General features: G+C 41.4%; 1 long non-coding RNA gene across 2 annotated transcripts in view; it reads left to right on the forward strand.

The window, feature by feature from the left end:
- Positions 1–1313: 1313 nt before the first annotated feature.
- The window catches only part of LOC144984466 (uncharacterized), a 237169-nt gene continuing 219369 nt past the window's right edge, over positions 1314–19113 (forward strand). The window contains exon 1 of one of the 2 annotated variants that reach the window (XR_013648180.1): positions 1314–8136. This is a non-coding gene — a long non-coding RNA (uncharacterized LOC144984466). The remainder of the gene's footprint in view (positions 8137–19113) is intronic. The other variant, XR_013648181.1, reaches the window with a different exon arrangement.

Consider the following 19113-nt stretch of genomic DNA (forward strand, 5'->3'; position numbering starts at 1 on the left):
TGGTGTAAACACTTATGCCTCTGACTCAAAATAACAAAAACAACTCATGACTTAGAAATTAATTCCTTTCTCATTGATTAGTTTGTCTCTAAGAACTATTTAGAGCATTACCAAACAAACCTGATCTATGTCAGCAAATGCAGTAACTTTTGAGTTTTCTTATCTTCCCTGAACTCTGAAGTGGAACAATTTGTTTCAGAAAATGGTCAAATAGGAGCTCACTTGACCTAAACATTTTTCAAATCATCAACACAAACCAGAATGAGTCTGAGATACATTCCAATATGGCACCGGGGGGGGGGGGGGGGGGGGGGGGGGGGTCTGGTTCGCTGCTTGGCTCAGCTCAGCATTTTTATTCATTGTTGTTTTTTGCTTGTTTCTATTTTGTTTAATAATTTTCTATCTAATTTTAGTCACTGTGCAGCACTTTGGAAACAGTTTGTTTGGGAAATATGCTCAGAGAGAGCTTTAAAGCCTTTTTCAAAGGAGATGCTTGGCAGTGATGATCCAACTGTGACAGATGGCTGAGGGAGGCATGGGAATGGAGGAGAGCAGCACATCAGACCTGAATGAGGATTGAAGGATTGTAGATCGTGAAGAGATTCTGGAGGACAGTAAGAAGACTAGATGAGATGTGGAGGGATTACAAAGCTGAATCCAAACATGAATCATCGAAGTTTGCAGGCAGTTAGAGTATCCTGGCACTTGGAAAGCTTTGTAGTAGTTTCAGCAAACATAACAAGGAGGATAACAGCAAAATTGACTTCTTTGCATCTTGAATCCAAATGGTTTTTGTTTGCATGTGATTGAAAGACATTGAAAGACACCTGCATGCAGTAATGCAGGAGAGCTTAAAAGTCCTACTCCAATCATATTTTGATCTGTGGTAAAAGTGTTCCCAGTGGCCGTTTTTGGTCAAAATAGAAAAAAAGAAAACCTGTGTTGTTTTGTAAGACATAGTTTCTGCCAGAGCAGCAGTAGTTCATTAGAAATTCACTTCTTAGTTGTGGGAGTAAGCCCATCCCCATTCCATCCATCTGTTTCCACACAACAACAATAATGCTAGCAATACTGGAGCTGTCCAGCTGTACAGTTCTGAGTTAGATACCTACGGTGGCCCTGAAGTGCAAACCATTCAACAAATCACTCGATACAAAAACATTTTTAAGATCACAGCAACAATTTAAAAAGCAGTATTACATTTTAGAAAACAAAACAAAATTTCAGAAACCAAAACTTAAAAAAGAAAAAAACATTTCAGAAAACAAAATTCATTTCCAGAAAAAAAAAAATATTAAAAAATGAAAACATTCATTTTTACTACTTCTATTCTTGAGCTAAGATCCATGGTTAAGGTGGTCCATTTTGTTAAGTCCCTTCTTATTGTATCGCTGATTCTACTGTAATTAATGTCTTTCAATGTGTTTAGTTTTGTTGTCAAGTAAACTCCTAAGTATTTCATATTTTCTGAGTCCCATTGCAGTTTAAATTTTTGTCCGAGTGGTTCAGCTGGTTTCCAGTTTATGGCTAGTAATGGATTCTGTAAATATACAATAATGTCATCTGCAAAAGGCCCTATTTTTTGTTCTTGCTTTGCTATTGTCACCCCTTTTAGATCTTCACTCTGTCTTATATACTGAGCCAAAGGCTCAATAAATAAAGCAAAAAGGGATGGGCTCAAACAGCATCCCTGTCTCGTTCCTCTAAATCAGGGGTCTCAAACTCAATTTTTCTGGGGGCCACTGAAGGCAGGGTCTAGCTGAGGGAGGGCCGCAACTTCAACGCACACACACACACACACACGCAACTTGTGAGTGTCTGAGAGCCAATAAATTTGCATGGAACATATACTATACTATTAACTATACTCTATTATTAACTGTTTTCTGTAGAAAATTTACTAATAAAACTCTCATTCAATAAAAAAAATTAGTAAAAACTAGTAAATAAATCAGTAATACATTTCTGTTTAATTAGTCTTCTATATCTGCTATTTTCTGATTTAAACGCCCCTATTAACACAGTTCAGTTAACACTGTTGAATTATCACTATTAAGTACAAAAGAAGACTTAAATTCTACAGTTCTGTAAATCCATCAATGGTTCTTCTGAACTCGGCTCCTCTTGTCTATTTCTCACTGCTGGACACTTGGCAGCACTTCCTCCCAAACAGCTGAGACCCTCAGTGTGGATGAAGATGATTGTCTGTAAATCTGGACTGGACTTGTTGAAATTGAAGGTGGAAAAGTCAGAGAGTGTGTGCTCCCTATTTAGAGTCTGTGTTGAATTTTTTTTTAAGTTTACTCTTTAAACCACAAATCAGTAAAGGAGAAACAAAATTCAGAAACCATTTTTGGATTTTCTTTCTTATGACTTTTTGCACATTTAAACTCTGGTCACAAGTTATTGTAAGCAGCCGGTCAGCCACTCCTATGTTTTTATACTGAATTCAAACTGGTTCATAAAATAACGGCTGCTGTTCACTGGAGATCAGAACAATCGTTACTGATACCCGAGATCAGACAAAGGCTTAAAAACGGATGGAAATGTATGTTGGTGACATCAAATATGTGCAGCCAAGATGCACAATAAGGGTGTTCGAGATCACCCAGGTGGACAAAACGCTGCGCAGATCACCTGGTGTGTGACGTATGTTTTGTTTTTGCACAAACATCACCTGTCAATCAACACAAAAATATCACAAGGAAAGGGGCGGAGCAAGGGGCAAACCTAAGCGAACACAGCTGGAAATTTAGTACTGCACTGACTGAAAGCTGCCCTGATCTTTACAAAACAATGCATTATGGGACATGTGTCCTGATGGTTTGTGTAGTTAAGTGATCAATTAAAATAATTTAAAATACCAATTGATTAAAAAAAGGCTATACATACATTACAAAACATATATATATATAATATATAAAAGATATAATAACAGATCACACTAAGGGGGAGAGGCATATTAAAACTAAATTGAATGTTAAGGACAACTCCAACTTCCTGTTCTCCTTCAGTCTCACTGCAGCTTCGTCTTCATCCCCCCCCCTGGCCTGGTCTCGCTAACGATCCAGGCGAGGTGCTGGTTCACCTCAAACACGATTATTGTTGTATTTTCCCCACGTATTTTCAGTGTGTCTTAGACTAAATCTTGTTTTTGCTCGAACGTGTTAAAAGTTCAAGCCCTGTTAGCTGTCACGCATGTAGGTGTGGGACATATATTCTCCTCGGCCGCCCCACCTACCACGGGAGCGGTATCCTGCCGTGACAGCCGTGCATTAGAACCATTTGGTGGGGGGGTTGGGCGTGATACCGTAACCATAACCTCAACCCACCTCCGGGTCCATGCGACCCAGAGAAAATTTCAGCACGGACTGCATGGATTTAGAAAATTACGAGCGAATAGATACGTTCTAAAAAGGAAAATAAGGAACTCCTTAATGTGGTCCGGGGAGGGGGCTGTCAGATTTCCTGCCTTAAATGTTCTCCAGCTTTCAAGCCCAGTCAATGTCACGCCCCCAAGAGTCATATACCCCACTGTGATTGGTTGGTTCGTCAGCTCCGCGCACGACAATGAAAAAGTAGCATTCATACAAACTGGCGGGCCGCATTAACATTAAACATACATATAACTGCGGGGGTCGCAAAATATCATCTTGGGGGCCGCAAATAGCCCGCGGGCCGCGTGTTTGAGACCCCTGCTCTAAATAGTTCAAAGCTATCTGTTAAATTTCCGTTGATTTTAATTCTACCCAGTGGCTTATGGTACAGAGCTTGCAAAGCCCATTCTCCTCAGGACTGCAAAGAGGAAGTCCCAGCATACCCTGTCGAAGGCTTTCTCAGCATCTACGCTTATTAAAGCTGCTGGGATGTTGAGTTTATTGACCTCGTTTATTACATGAATGGTGCGTCGTATGTTGTCTTGTGTCTGTCTTCCCTTTATGAAACAAGTCTGGTCCTCGTCAATCAGTTCAGGGAGGAATTGTTCAAGTCTTTTACTGATTATTGATGAAAATATTTTATTTTTATTTTTTATTTTTTTACAAATGTAAATATTTTATAATCAACATTTAAAATAGAGATTGGTCGATAGCTCTCACAGTTCTCCTTATTTTTCCCTTCTTTTGGTAGAACAGAGATGATTGCTTCTTTCCATGATGGGGGGGGGTTTGGCTTTTTTCAGTGTCCAATTAAAGGATTCTAATAGTATAGGAGCGAGTTCCTCTTTGAATATTTTGTACCATTAAATTTGGATAACCATCACCTCCGGGGCTTTTATTACTTTTCAGTCTCCCGATTGCTTTGTCGAGTCCTTCTCTGGTAATAGGTGAGGTTAAGTGTTATTTTGAATGGTTCCAATAGATGGCAGATCTACGTTGGCCAGAAAGTCTGTGATTTCTTCTTCATTTACTGGTTCAGATTGGCTATACAGAGTTTTATAATAATCAAGAATTTTTTTTTGAATTTGTCTGGTTCATAATGTATGACATTGGTGTATGGGTCTCTGATTTTGTGAATTTGATTTCTCATCTTCAGTGATCTTAGGTGCTTTGCTATAATTTTGGTTACCTTGGGGCCTGATTCATAAAAGGTTTGTTTTGTGAACCTTAATTTCTTTTCAATTTCTTCTACTTTGAAGTCTGATAATTTGTTTTTTATCTCTTTAATATTTGTTGTCAGCTCTTCACTTCTGTCCCAATGTTGTTGCTTATGGAGGCTCATGAGTGTCTGTTCTAATTTAGTTTGTGTTAACCGTTTTTTTTTTATCTAAATGGGACATCCTAGATATAATGTTCCCCCTCATAACAGCTTTAACAGTATCCCAAATTATTGTTGGTTCTATTTGGTCATCCTTATTGATCAATATACACTCCTTAATTTCCTTTTTTATCTCTTGCACTACGTTTTCATTATTAAGAATATTCATTTTCCACAGTGTTGTTCTTTGTTGGTTATCCAGATGCATAGTTAGGTATATGAAATTATGGTCAGATATATCCGCTGTTCCTATATTACAGTTCAAGACTCTGTATCTGTCTATATTATTCACTAAGAAGAAATCTATTCTTGAGTGCACTTTATGAGCTGCTGAGTAGTTCCCTCCACACATCACACAGTCTGGTTTCTTTTATGAAAATGTTGAGATCTCTTGATTTAATGCTCTTATGTTTCTTAAGGCTTGTTGTGTCCTTTGCATGGTCTAAAATTGTGTTCCAATCTCCTCCACAAATCAAAATTCCTTCATTTAGGGTAGTAACTTTGTCAAATAATAATTTAAAGAATTCCTGATTCCCTTCTGGGGGGGCGTACACATTGACTAGTGTAACCAGGGTATTGTTGATCTTCCCTTTAACAATGACATATCTCCCATCCTTGTCACTATCCTGTTGAACTTTTTCGAAGTTGACTGAATTTGATATTAACGTGAGTACACCTCTCCTTCTGCTGTTTTTGTAGGAGCTGAAAAAACAGTTTTCATACCCAAATTTACTACATTTTTCATGCTCATTTTTTGGCAGATGTGTTTTGAAGGAATTTATTTTTTGTGGTTCTTATTTCTCCTAGGTTTTTATCTTATCTTTATTTCATTGAAGGTTTTCTTTTAGGTTTACTTTGTGTGTGTGTTCCAGCCATTTCAATTAAAAGGGACTTCCTGATAATTGCATATGTAAAGAGGTTTTGATGCTACAGCTGCAGACTCATCCCCCTCCAGGAAAAACAGTCTTTGATCTTCTAAGACCATCTGGAAGCCTTAACTGTAGATCTGACATGGACCAGAATTAAATTGTCTCCAGGATTCAATTTAAATCATGGGAAACCCTGGAGGTGCTAACTCGCATGAGAAGGACAGAGGGTTGGGACTGACTGCCTGCGGAGAGGGATCCGGGCGGCTGTGCTGGACCCCCATGGGAACACCGTTGGTGGTCGGACAGTGGTCCGTCTTTGAAATAACCCCCCTGGACGTTTGAAGCAGGAAGCCAGGACCAAATGCTGTAACTCCTAATATGGACTAACGGAGGTAGGCTCCCTGCCAGCCAATCCGAGCGTCCAGAGGAGGAGTCTGGACACCATGCTGTGCTACGAAGGAGGAGGCTGAAACCGAGATGTTAAAACAGCTGGACGGAGGAACTTTCTTTTGTTCCCAACAGGCTGACACGTTAAGACGTTTGTAATTTGGCGCTGTGCAAGCTCTGAAACTTTGGGAATCCGGATATCTGTTATATTTTGTTTTACTCTGTTTTTAGAAATATTGTTAGGGAAATAAATGTGTTAATCTTTAATCCGGCCGAGTTCCGTGGTTTCTCCTTCTCGACTTTATTGAACATGCAACAAGGAAAGTAATCTCAAAGCGACAGATTATATTTTCTAACAGTTTCTTGCATGAAGATCACCTGTGCTTTTTCCTTTTTCAGTTTTGTTAGCACTCTGCTTCTTTTTACAGGGTTGCCTAGACCGTTCACATTTATTGAGACTATTCTATAGTTACCCAGTCCACTCATTTATGTTGTTGATGATATTTGTGAACCCCACAAAGGAACAAAACAAGGTAAAAAAGAAACAAAAAAATTTTGAAATTAAGAACAAAGAACATCCGAACAGTACCAACCGGTACCCGTAACTTCCACACATTGGAGGGAGTGTCTTTCCCTCCTGGACCCCGCTGGGAGGTCCAGGGTTGTTCCTCCTTTTAAAAGGGGCCCTGAAAAGGACTTGGAGAGCGACAAGTTCGCTCGCGTCCGCATTGTCCAGCGTACACGTCTTTACGTCTGCTTCTGGTGCGGCTCCTATATTCCAATGAATTGAAGAGGCCAGCCTTCTGATGTTTCCGTGATGGATCAGTTTCCGTCGTTCCTTTCGAATTCCCTCAGCTTTTCCTTTGCTCTTTGTGACGTGGAGGGTCTGTTGTCCCGCTGGCGTCAAGTCTGCGGCTGCCATCCCAAGATCTCCTGCAGGTGAAGCTCTGCCATGTCCTCCTCCGTTGTCGTTCCCGAGAGTTCCACTTCAATCCCTCGTTTGCACAGCTCGAGCCCAGCTGCACGTGTACTGCTGTAGGTTCGAACGCCGTCCTGCTAATGAATCCGTATGCTATTGTAGGGAGTTTGGAAGCGTATTCCTTTTTCCTTCATAGCCTTCTTTATTGCTTGGTACTCCCTGCGCTTCATGGCAACCTCAGTGGCATAGTCATGATCAAAATAAATGATTTTGTCATTCAGCCTGATCCGCCCTTTTTCCACGCATCTTTCAATATTTGCTCTTTGATTATGAATTCCTGGAAATTAATGATTATAGGTCTTGGAGGTGCGTTGGGGCTTGACCTGGATGTGGGGGTTCGGTGGGCACGCGGGATTTTAAAATCAAAGTCTGCTGGCAGGGAGAGCTCCTTTCTGAGGAGGTTTGAACTGATGCATAGAGTGTCCCTCCGCTCCCTCTTCCACTCCAAACAGTCTGATATTGCTCCTTCTGGATCTAGATTCCAGATCCGTCAGCTTAGCCTGCATGGTTCTTTGTTGTTTGATGGACTGAGTGAGCGCGTGGGTTAACTTCACCGTCATGTCCTCAACGTGCCCCACGCGCGTCTCCGCCTCGTCATAGAAGCTTTTTCAAATAGCATTTGTAATTTACAGCAATTTGAATAAAGAAAACCTCAGAAATCCAATTTTAAAATTAATTTTCTTTGTATGTGTACTCTAGCACAAGAAAAAGCACATAATGTTAAAAAACCCTAAAAACACAATTTTTATAGGAGTGGGTCTGGGGGCTGGTAGGGGTTGGTTGGTTGGTTGGGGCTCATCACCATTAAGCCGTTTGGTCCCTTTTGGGGTCACAGGGCTGCCAGAGCCTATCCCGGCTTGTGGGCGAAGGCAGTGGACATCCTGGTCACCAGTCTGTTGCAGGCCCACAAATCACACACCCATGCACACTCACGTTCACACCTATTGACGATTTCGAGTAACCAATTAACCTATGAAGCATGTTTTTGAACTTTGGAAGGAAGCCGGAGACCCCAGAGAAAACCCACCCATGCACATACATCCAAACTCCACACAGAAAGGGCCCCCATTAGTGTTCTGTTTCAGGTCCCCCAGCCGTGAATTGGACCGGATTCCTTCAAGTCCCGGCTGGCGGAGAGCAAGAGCGGTAACCACTGTGCAACCGTGCAGCATGTGTCAATAAATGGAAACAAATGCTTTGCGGGTGAAGCACTGACACATTTTGTTGTGTGGTTCGGTTGCAGCACAAACACTTTTCCTTTGATTAGGTTACCTTGTTTGCAGCTCTCTGCCCTGCCTGAATGAGTGTAATGCTTTATCTGTTTTTCCAACATCTAACACTTATCATCATCTGTTGTGCTCAAGCTGTTCGGTGAGTCTCCTCATCTGACTGACAAATTGCACCATTCTCTTCCTCCATCCCCTTATCCTCTTGCTCCTCCCGAGAGCCTGCGCTTTGGGACTGGCAGCTTACGGATGGAAAGTCTTGCTGGAGCGCTGGGTATTCCATCTTGTTTTTTTCCTCTCTGCAGTTCTCTGCCACCTCTCCAAGGTTTATCTTTCAGAGAGAAGCAACTATCTGCTCCATCTTCCTCCTTCTGTAAATTGTTATTTCACTCCTCCAATGACTTCTTGCAAGCTATCAATACGATCTAGTGAGTGATGCATCACTGATTTTAGTATCTTTGTGCTGAAATGAAAGGAAAGTAACCGAAGGGGCATCAACATGAAAATGTCTTTTTTGCCACTAAAATGAGCTGATGCTGTTATGAGTTCTGATTTTTAATAGCAGCATCCTGCTTGTGTTGCTTGTCTGCTGCAGGTTTAAAAATGAGCGCAGGCCTAACCCAACATAAAGCACTTTGATAACATATTGTGAAAAGTGCGTGTGCCTGTATATTTATGTCTCTTGACGTGGCAATAAGATAGAACAACAAGATGTGATATTGAGCTACAGTACAGCACATGTGTCTTCTACACATGGGTGAAAGTAGACTTTTGTTTATGTCAGAAAATTTGACCTTTTTGTTATGGGTTTTAGCTATATTATGGTAATGATGGGAAATCAGCAATGTGACAACCCTGGTCTCTCCTACTAACAACATTAACTCAAACCAATCAGCAACTAAAGTGAAGCTGAAATGTCTTTGTACGTCTGTTAGATTTAACCTAATAAAATTCTTAAAATATGTGACCTTTTAGGCAGGATTTAACGGTTTAATGACAGGCCAGTCAAGAATCAGAGAGATCTGGGGTTCTTGTCTGCTGTAGTTTCCGCTAAACTCCAAGGCTTTAAGGCCAGCATAGACGTACATGGATCTAGTCATCTGCATCAGAAAGGAGCAGAGGAGGGAGCTTGTGGCCCTCCCATCTTATTTTCTAAAAAACACAAATGCTCTTCTTCAAACAGCTTTCTTTTGTCTGGTACTTATTCATGATGCGAATAAAGAAAAAAATGATAAGATTAATAACAGATTGAATTTTTCTGCGGCGCTTTTTGTAGACTCTCAAGTGTGTGTCCAGTATTCATTCATTCCTTATTTATACTTGGTGATGGTAAGCTATTGAGTAGCCACAGGTGCCCTGGAGTAGACCGAAAGAGCAATGGCTGCCAGTCTTTTTCAGGCATAATTAGCAGTTTTCAATATTTCTGATATCTGATAAAACACAAAAAACGATCAGGCTGTATTCAGAGTGGACACATTTTTTTCGCTTTAAATGAACCAGAGTTTGTTTTCCCCAAAAATCCGGAACAAATTATCAGTCCAAATACACCCAAGTGGATCCTGGTCCGGGACTAGAAACCACTCTCGAACCCACCTTTCGAGGTGGTATCAGTTCATTTCCAATTGGACTGAGCTTCGGTTCATTCTGAGTTTTCTCAGTCTGAATACAATCTGTCCTTGGAGCAGAACAAAATAAAAAAGCAAGCAGAATAAAAAAGGAAGCAAAAGATGAGTCGCGGATAAACATAAAGCAACGATTGTCGTGTTATCAAACAGAAAAAAGGATGCAACTGTTTATTTTTCTATTTTAACACAGCTGAAAACACATCTTACATGTTTTTCTGTGTCTTATTACGCGGCACGCGCTGCTGTTATGTCACCCTATAAGCTACCTAGTAGTTTCCTTGACAGAATTCTTTTAAACACCATGCCATAACATCGCAACGATGAGACACAGCAACTCATTAAAATATGGTTGATAAATGCTGGCTCATTAAAGCAATTTTTAATGTGACATGCATTGCTTCTCACACTGTTTTCCCAGCAATATGTCATAAACACTTAGCAGTGTACCTTCATACCGTACGTCTCCTTAGCATTGCAGTTGGTAGCATCCTCTGAGTTAAAGCACACTCGGCACGTCTCCTTGCCAGTAAGCGTACCAAAGTAACAAGTAAAAAGTGTTTATATTCAAAACTGGTAATCAAAATATAAAGTTTAATAAGTTCACTTAAAGGATTGTAAAGTGCAGCATGTTCGTCTTTCTCTAGATTTATTGGACCCGCCCTCGTAGTTCCTGGCCAATGACTGATGAGATCTTTAGTCAGGTGGTTTTGTTTACAAGCTTTGGTCTGTAACAGAATAGTTTGCTTTATGCTAGTCGGAATACAGAGCAAACACAAGTTTCAGGACTCGATCTGTAACAAATTAAGTGGACTCGTTCAGGAACCAAGGATTTTTTTCAGTTTGAATACACCCTTAGACAAGCATAGAACTTTTCGTTCGGTGTGGTGCAGTGTCTGGAAATGTTATATCTGTTGAAAAAAGACATTTTTTAATTTAACATTCAGCAGAATTGTTCACGGTCAAGCTACAGATGTCAGTTACACTTTTTCTCCCCTCAATATAATTTTTAAATAAAATTAACATTTTAGTCTGTTTTCGCCTCTGCCTGTCATCAAACCCTTTTTCATGTATTTTAAAAATAATTGGTATTTGCTTTACTTGTCTTTACTTTTCTCTGCCATATTCACCCTCCGTGGGTGGTTTCTCCTCCAAGCTCGGGTCCTCTACCAGAGGCCTGGGAGCTTGAGGGTCCTGCAGTATCTTAGCTGTTCCTAGCACTGCGCTTTTCTGGACTGAGAGGTCTGAGGTCTTTCCAGGTATCTGTTGTAGCCACTCCTCCAGCTTGGGGGTTACTGCCCCGAGTGCTCCAATTACCACAGGCACCACTGTCACCTTCACTTTCCAGGCTTTCTCCAGTTCTTCTCTGAGTCCCTGGTATTTCTCCAGTTTCTCATGTTCCTTCTTCCTGATGTTCCCATCGCTTCGCACTGCCACATCTACCACAATGGCTCTCCTCTGTTCTTTGTCCACCACTGACATCGTAGTTATTGAGCGTGGTCATGACCTCGGTTGTAAGACGTCGATAAAAACAAATTTCAGTGGTCTTGGTTCGACGAAAAAGAATTTTAAGTAGAAAGGCGTCTATGAGCAGCGCTTCCGACGGAAGTTTAAGCCACAACAGCAGCTTGACTACACATGCAGCCTGCAGCAACAGTCTCTGTTCTGCCTCTGTTCGAACATTTGCCTAAAGTTGGGCAAATCTTTCTAAAACACAGTAAGGTAATATCGGTCCAACATATTTTGTGTAAAATGATTTTGGAATTATTTCGGTTTTCTTATCTTGAATGCGTCATCATGTTTCTACTTTATTTGTAATTCCTAATTACCATGATTTAGTTAAGTTTTGCTAAAAAGTAATGCTATTGACACTAAATGTAAGTATTTGTTGGTTTAAATCCGGACTCCCTTAAAAAGAATGTTTGCAATGTTTAATTTATTGTATGTTTGTTTTAATATTTCCCAGATTACTTAGTGTTGGTGTTAAAGGATTTATTGGTGTTTAAAGATGAAAGTTGAAGCAGATCCCATGTTTTGATGTAATTATAGTTTGAAAACAGTGTAAGTGGATGTTGTACAGAATGGGAAAAGCACAAAGCATTGAACTGAAGGAGGAATGAACGGCATAGGAAGTGATAGAGGGTCTGTGGACACAGAAAGTTATGGTAAGGAAAGGTGCTGGTTCTAGTAGTACAGAAAAAGGGTGAACATGAATGTTAATGCTAGTGATAAACGATTCATTTCAGTGAAATGGTTTATTTTGTTTATGTTTAAGGTACCTAATTTGTTGTGTTATGTCTTTTGGTGTGGTTTTGAGAAAACGGATAAAAGTTATTGTCTGCGTATTGATTGTCTGTGTTTTAACGAACCTGTTGTGGTTTAAAGTGTGAATTGTGTTTTTAGTTAAATAATGAAAAGCCTAAATTGTGGAATTTTGTTGCTTTTAGCACTCCTACAAATTCTTTTTGTAGGACAGCAAGTCCTTAATGGTAAGTCAAAACAATTTGTCTTTGTTTCTGGATTAAAAGTGAATGATTAGCTGCCAGAATGCATCTAAAACAATGTATTTTTCAAAGATTTTGCTCCACATCCGTCATATAGTTCAGAGAAGAGTTTAGGGATTTTTTTCCTTTGCTGATTTTCATCATTGATTAACCAACTTTAGCATCCACAGTGTTGGTGATGGCGATGGTGAAAACAAAGCATGACAGTAACAAATCTGCTTTAACAACATCTGCAGAAACATGTTTTTCCCAAGCAACACATAGCTTTAATGTTGCAGGAAAGGCGCAGAGCAGTCCTGAGACCTCATAAATCTTTACACAGAAAACCCCCTCTGCTTCATTGGGTGAGTGACAAAAAGAGCATTTCTCAGTTCTTTGGCTTCACAGGAGCCGTGTTAGGAGTGTCTGACCCTCAGGTCAGCTCCGCTAATCAAATGAAGCCATGACTGCATGTATGGAGAATGCATCGGAGCGTCTGCGAGGTGATAAGAGTCGATTTAAAATGCATCTGATTCATCACTGCAGAGCACATTTGCAGAAAAAGGGCAGAGGGAGAAGTTGAACAACTGAAAAACAGTTATTTATACTGCAGGAACAATCCACTCTGGATAATGAAGGTGTTTAAAAAAAAATAAAAAAAGCAAATAACATGATGAGTTTAAATACCCTCAGGACCTGTAGCAATGTTCAGGTATCGGAGGCCAGGACAGGAGGTGAAGTGTCCCCTCCTGGAAGGCGTGGGCCACCCAGGGACCCCCCCAGCAGCAGCTGGAAATGGCATCTGTGGCGCTCAGGACAAATGGCAACGACTGCCCACAACAAGGTACCCAACAGCAGAATGCACAAACCAGGAGCAGAGGACATGAACAGCACCCACAACCGCTCCAAGCTCCTCCACCGTGGCAAGGACCACAGGTGGCAAGTTGGACAATACCACTTGGTGATGAAGGAGCCATGGTCCCTTTCAAGCTCAAAGGTAACTCCATGAATGGACACTGGTGCAATGTGTTCCTCTATAAACTGCCGGTTGCATCCATCAGCTCTGACAAATGAACATATGACTCCTCAAACCCGGCAAAAGACCATCCAACTGACTTTTGACCAGATGGTGGAACATTCATTTGTGCATTTACCACACACGCCTGTGAATCTGTTGGGACAGAACGTTTTTGTCAAAACAGGAGCCAGCATTCTTTCAGACTGGATGCCATGCCACACCCCACAGCCAACCCCTACTGCTGACACCTGCTGGATCCAGAGGGCCCTGAAACGCCAGGTGTGTCCATGTATTTCGGGTTTGGATGCCATGAGTCCTGTCCTAGAAGCAATATTTTTCCGCATCCGATGACCTGAACTGCACTTTCTATTATGACAGAGAGGATGATAACCTGTACCAAGAAGCATTTCATCAGGTAGACAGCCATACGTGGTATTTAAACTACACTGACATATATATTGGTCAAGAGGGTGTATAGTTTATTTTGCATTCACACACTCATATTTGCAATGATACCGGAAGTTAGTCACACCTGTATTGCACATAGAATTAGCACTCCCCTGGTGATGAAGCTCGGCAACTCAGACCCATGACTGAGAGGGATGTAAACAAAACAACTGTCTAAACTGTGATTTTCAGGTGTTCACTTCTCTCCCTCAATAAAAATGTACAGGATAACTTTGCATTCAAGGACTAACTCCTCAGTTCTGGAGCATTTCTGTATCGTCAGTCATCGCAGCAGATAGAAGACAGATCATGAAGATGCAGAGGTGATGTTAAAAACGCTCTCTGATTCTTCATGGTCAACAGGTTCATTTGATGTTTGTTCATGCTCCCCCTGCTGAGTGAAGGATGCAGATGAAGGAAATTCTGATTGGTTTGTGGAACTCTGGTGTAATTGAGCATTCGTATTTTTCGTGGTGTACTCCTTTTTAGACCGGTTTTAAAAGCAGATGGTAAAACTTATCGAATGGCACATGATTTAAGGGCTGTTAATGATGTAACCATTACTCCAGTCCTTCCTGTACCTGATCCACATCGCATGCTTTCAACTTTAACCCCACAATGTGTGTAGCAAACGCTTTCTTTTGCATTCCATTACATGAGAACAGCAGACACCTCTTCACATTTCAGTATAAAGGTGTCCGCTTGCAGTACACACGCTTTCCAGAAGGATTTAAAAATTCTCCTGGCATTTTCAATAACTTTTTAAAGTTTCTCCGACAGAATATTATGCTCTTAGAGGGTTGTGTTTTTGATGTAGGTTGATTATCTCCGGCTAACAGCACCGACTGCTGAAACCTGCCTGCAAGTAATGAAAGATCTTCTTTTGACGTTGTTTGATTTGGGTTTTGAAGTGTCTAACAGGAATTTGCGACGTTGCAGAAGGGAAGTCACATTTTTAGGTACAACTGTTTCCAGCACAGGCTCTTCAATGTCTACGGAGCATAGAAAGTCTGTTTTGCAGCAGAAACGTCCAGAGACAGACCGTGGACAGGACGCCTGTTAATCTAAACGGTGCACTGAACTGTTTGTTGTTCTCCTATTTTATGTTCGATTTCTATTTTTAATCTATTTATATTTTTCCTTTCAATTTATCTGGTTTTGTGTTTGTGCCTTATCTTTGTTTGACTCTGCAATGTTTCCACTCCAAGAGAGGGCGATGGACATTAGGGAGTCTTAAGGAACTTGTTTTATTATCATCGTCAAATTGTTTTATTATTATCATCGTTTAATTGTATTTGTTTAGAAAGGATGTTTAAATGGTAACTCAGATTGACCTTTTTAACTTTTTCTACAGCTTTTTCTACAGCTTTGTGTGTGTGTTCTTCACTCATCCTCAGCACGGATGAGGAAATTTTACGACACTGTCCTGGGTTGATAAGGCAGTTATACGACTGTCTCTAACGAACTTTTCTTTTTGTCTTGAATTTGTTTCTTCCCCACTTGTGTTCTTAATGACGGCACGAGGAGGAGCAGACCTTTCAGAAGAGAAACACTGGTGGACTTTTTCCATCACATTTGCTGCTCTCCCCTGCGCAGGCGTCACATGATTCATAGCTCATTATGTCTTGTGTTTTGTTTTTCTAATATGGTTTTTGGATTATTGTTTTTTATTTTTAAGTTACTGACCCTAACACTAATATTTAGATCCACAGCAGATTCATCTTGGAGAGAAGGTACGTATGTGTGGACACCTCCAGCTCAAAATTGGTCTAAAATAATTTCCAACTTCACAGTCACTGAGTTGCTTTTCACCTTCCGTGTCGACACTACCAGACAAATTTTTCCGATCCAATACCACCAACAGGATGCTACTGAATCATATTCGGAAGTTAGTCCGACATCCAGTTGCTCCCGCATGTTTATATGTGCGTGGGCAAATGGGCGAGATCCGTGTTGGCAGGTTGGTTTCTGTCCAGACATGACTGTTAACATTACTACTCCCACTAGCCCCATGTGGAAAGGACCAGGCTCTGACTCTCCGGGAAAGGTAAACATCATAACTGGAATTCCTTCCACAGATGTTTGGTTCCAGATTGTGACAGGCATCAGTGAAGAAGCCAACAACTGGTTGCTGATGGTCGAACAAGCAGCGAATGTAATAGAGGAAGACTGTGTTGTGTGTATGGGCCCCCGTCCTTTGTTGCGTGTGGTTCCCGCAGCAGTTCCAGCAGAATGTGTCGCTGACTTAATGACTAACACAATTCCTTTTAGCCCGGACTGTCGGAAACTGGATTGCTTTTATCCTCTGGCCCCCAGTGATAAAAGTAAGCCTGTTTTGACCGACGTGTGGCCCCTCAAAATTTCTCATGTTTCGTGTTACGTTATGGACATGGTAGTCGATTTATAGGTAATGTTGCTGACAATTGGTGTAATGACACACAAGTGCTGACTCATTTCCAGCCACTCTCACGAGCGGACATTTGGATATGGTGTGGCACAAATCAAATATTTGACTGATTACCCCTGAATGCCGCCGGACGGTGTGCATTGGTCACTTTGATCTTACCCGTTTTTATTCAACCCATAGCTTTGACAGGTGTCGCACCCCCGCTGACCCACCAGCCTCTCTGGAGACGGTCCAAGCGTGAAACGGGCTGGATGGGCCAGAATGATCCGACATACATTGACTCTCTTGGTGTCCCTAAAGGCGTTCCAGATGAGTATAAATTAGTGAATCAGGTGGCTTCTGGGTTTGAAAGTATTTTATTATGGATTACCCCTAATAAAAATGTGGACAGAATTAAATACATTCATTACAATGTTCAGAAGTTAGGCAATTACACTGTTGCAGGTTTTGAAGCTGTGCATGAACAATTGAAGGCTACGTCTCTAATGGCGTTCCAAAACAGAATTGCATTAGATATGTTATCGGCGGAGAAATCTGGTGTTTGTGGTATTTTTGGTGATCAGTGTTGTACTTTTATCCCCAATAATACGCAAGCTGGTGGTAAGTTGTCAGTTGCTATTGAAGGTATACGCACATTAAATAAGAAAATGAAGGACCATTCAGGTGTTGACACATCCATGTGGGATGACTGGATGAAAGTGTTTGGTCCCTGGAAGAATTTGATCTCCTCTATTCTTGTTGCAGTTGCCGTTTTTACAGCTATTCTCACTCTATGTGGTTGTTGCTGCATTCCCTGCATTAGGTCACTTCTCACACGCCTCATAGAGAAGGCGGTGGGCGACAAGGATCGTGAGCATGGCCAATATGCCATGTTACCTGTCAGTGATCCTTTTCCCCCACCCCAGCTGTCTAATCAGTTTGTGTGATTTTGTTCTGCCTTAACATCTCTCGCATTCCTCCCCCTTAATTCCAGGTGTTCTTTTGCTTTACAGGAACTGTTATCTTTTTTACGGTTATGCTTTTTTACTATTTGAATTTGAATTACACTGAATTAGACTTTGAATTTGTTTTATTTACCTTATTTACTACTTTAGTTTTTGTATTATGTAACTTTTATTAATGACATTGTGCCAAGGGGGTAGGTCGATCTTGTGAGCATGAGCATCCTTAGGGGTGGTTGCCGCAGGAGCACGGAGCCGGCGCAAGACTTTTCCTGTCAGACTGAACACTGAATGTTTAACTGATGCTCGGACAGGTTTGGCTTGCCCGTTCATGCATGGACGCCTAACTCCTTTGAAATATTTTGTCACAGATTGTGCGGGTCAGGTGGACCTGTTTGTAATTTTTTGTTGTTTTTGAGTGTTGTAGTGTTAAATCTTTTAGGTGATCACACTTTGTGTGATCAAGAGAGGGAAATGTAGAAAATGTATGTTTTATATCTTATTCTTTATTATGTTACAGCTTTATCCTTGGTGTGAAGTGAACTTATTTTGAACTATCCAGATTTATGGTCGTGTGACATTCCTTTTTGCTTTATGGTTGCAGCATCCTGTGAAGATATAGGATGTTCTTTGTGCAAAGTTAGGTGAATTCCATAGGTGCCATAAATATGCCATGGTCTACATCCGTACCATCTGGGTTGAAGATTCTTCCCCTGGGAAAGTGTGAAGATTCGTGTTCTCATGTGGAGGTTGGAGCTGACCTTTGCTCTGGATACCGGTAAAAGGAACCTTGAGTTGTCCAGGAATGATTTACTCTGACCAGATGGGGACTCTTTTGATCATCGGACGGTGTGCGCCGGTGAAATGGGCCCCCGAGAGGCGGAGCGGATCCGAAGTTGCCAACCGTCAGCTATTGGCCAGAGGAAGCAGGCGGGCTATCAGCTGACGAATCAGAGCGACCAGGGGCGGGGAGATCCAGCGACCATGCTCTTTCCGGAAGGCGGGGATTCAAACACATCTTTAAAAGACTGGTTTTAAAGTTTTCCATTGTTCTTAGGAAAATCTACGAGTAATTCGCATGTAACTTGTGCGTCAGTAGATCTTTACTTGAGAATCCAGATATATCTGTATTAATGTTTTAATCTGTGCTTTAGAACTATTGTCAGGGAAATAAACTCCATGTATTTTTAAACCGGTTGAATCCTTGTTTGTTTTACCACTCTCGACTTTCGAACACGCATGGATGGAAAGAACTGAAAAGCGGACGATTTCTTTCCTTCAGTATTCATACTTCTTGGATGTTTCATCCTGGATAGTGGCTTCAACACTCACTAGTCCTCGGCCTCCTTCCTTGTGGCTAGCATACATTCTCAGGGTGCTGGATTTGGGATGGAACCCTCCATGCATGGTGAGGAGGTCTGTATCTCTTCCTTTGGCCATCTTTTTATTCCAGCAGGGTACCTGATAACTGGCAGTGCGCAGCTGTTTATTGCCCCGGTCTTATTTTTGCCATTGAGCTGGCTTCTCAGGACTTGCCTTACTCGTTGGAGGTATTTAGCTGTTGCAGCTTTTCTTGTTGCATGCTCCAGGTTGCCATTTGCCTGCGGAATTCCAAGGTACTTGTAACTGTCCTCAATGTCTGCTATTGTTCCTTCTGGGAGTGACACCCCTCCTGTGTAGACTACCTTGCCTATCTTTGTCACCATCCGGTTGCATTTCTCGAGCCCGAATGACATCCCAATGTCAGTACTGTAGATCCTGGTGGTGTGGATCAGGGAGTCAATGTCTCGCTCGCTTTTGGCATATAGCTTGATGTCATCCATGTATAGGAGGTGACGGATGTTGGCCCCATTTCTGAGTCGGTATCCATAGCCAGTCTTGTTGATTATTTGGCTGAGGGGGTTCAGACCTATACAGAACAGCAGTGGGGACAGAGCATCACCTTGGTATATCCCACATTTGCATTGTGCAAGTGGTTT

Source organism: Oryzias latipes, chromosome 16 (assembly GCF_053564925.1).
Source record: "Oryzias latipes strain Hd-rR chromosome 16, Olatipes_Hd-rR_3.1".
Classification (NCBI taxonomy): Eukaryota; Metazoa; Chordata; class Actinopteri; order Beloniformes; family Adrianichthyidae; genus Oryzias; species Oryzias latipes.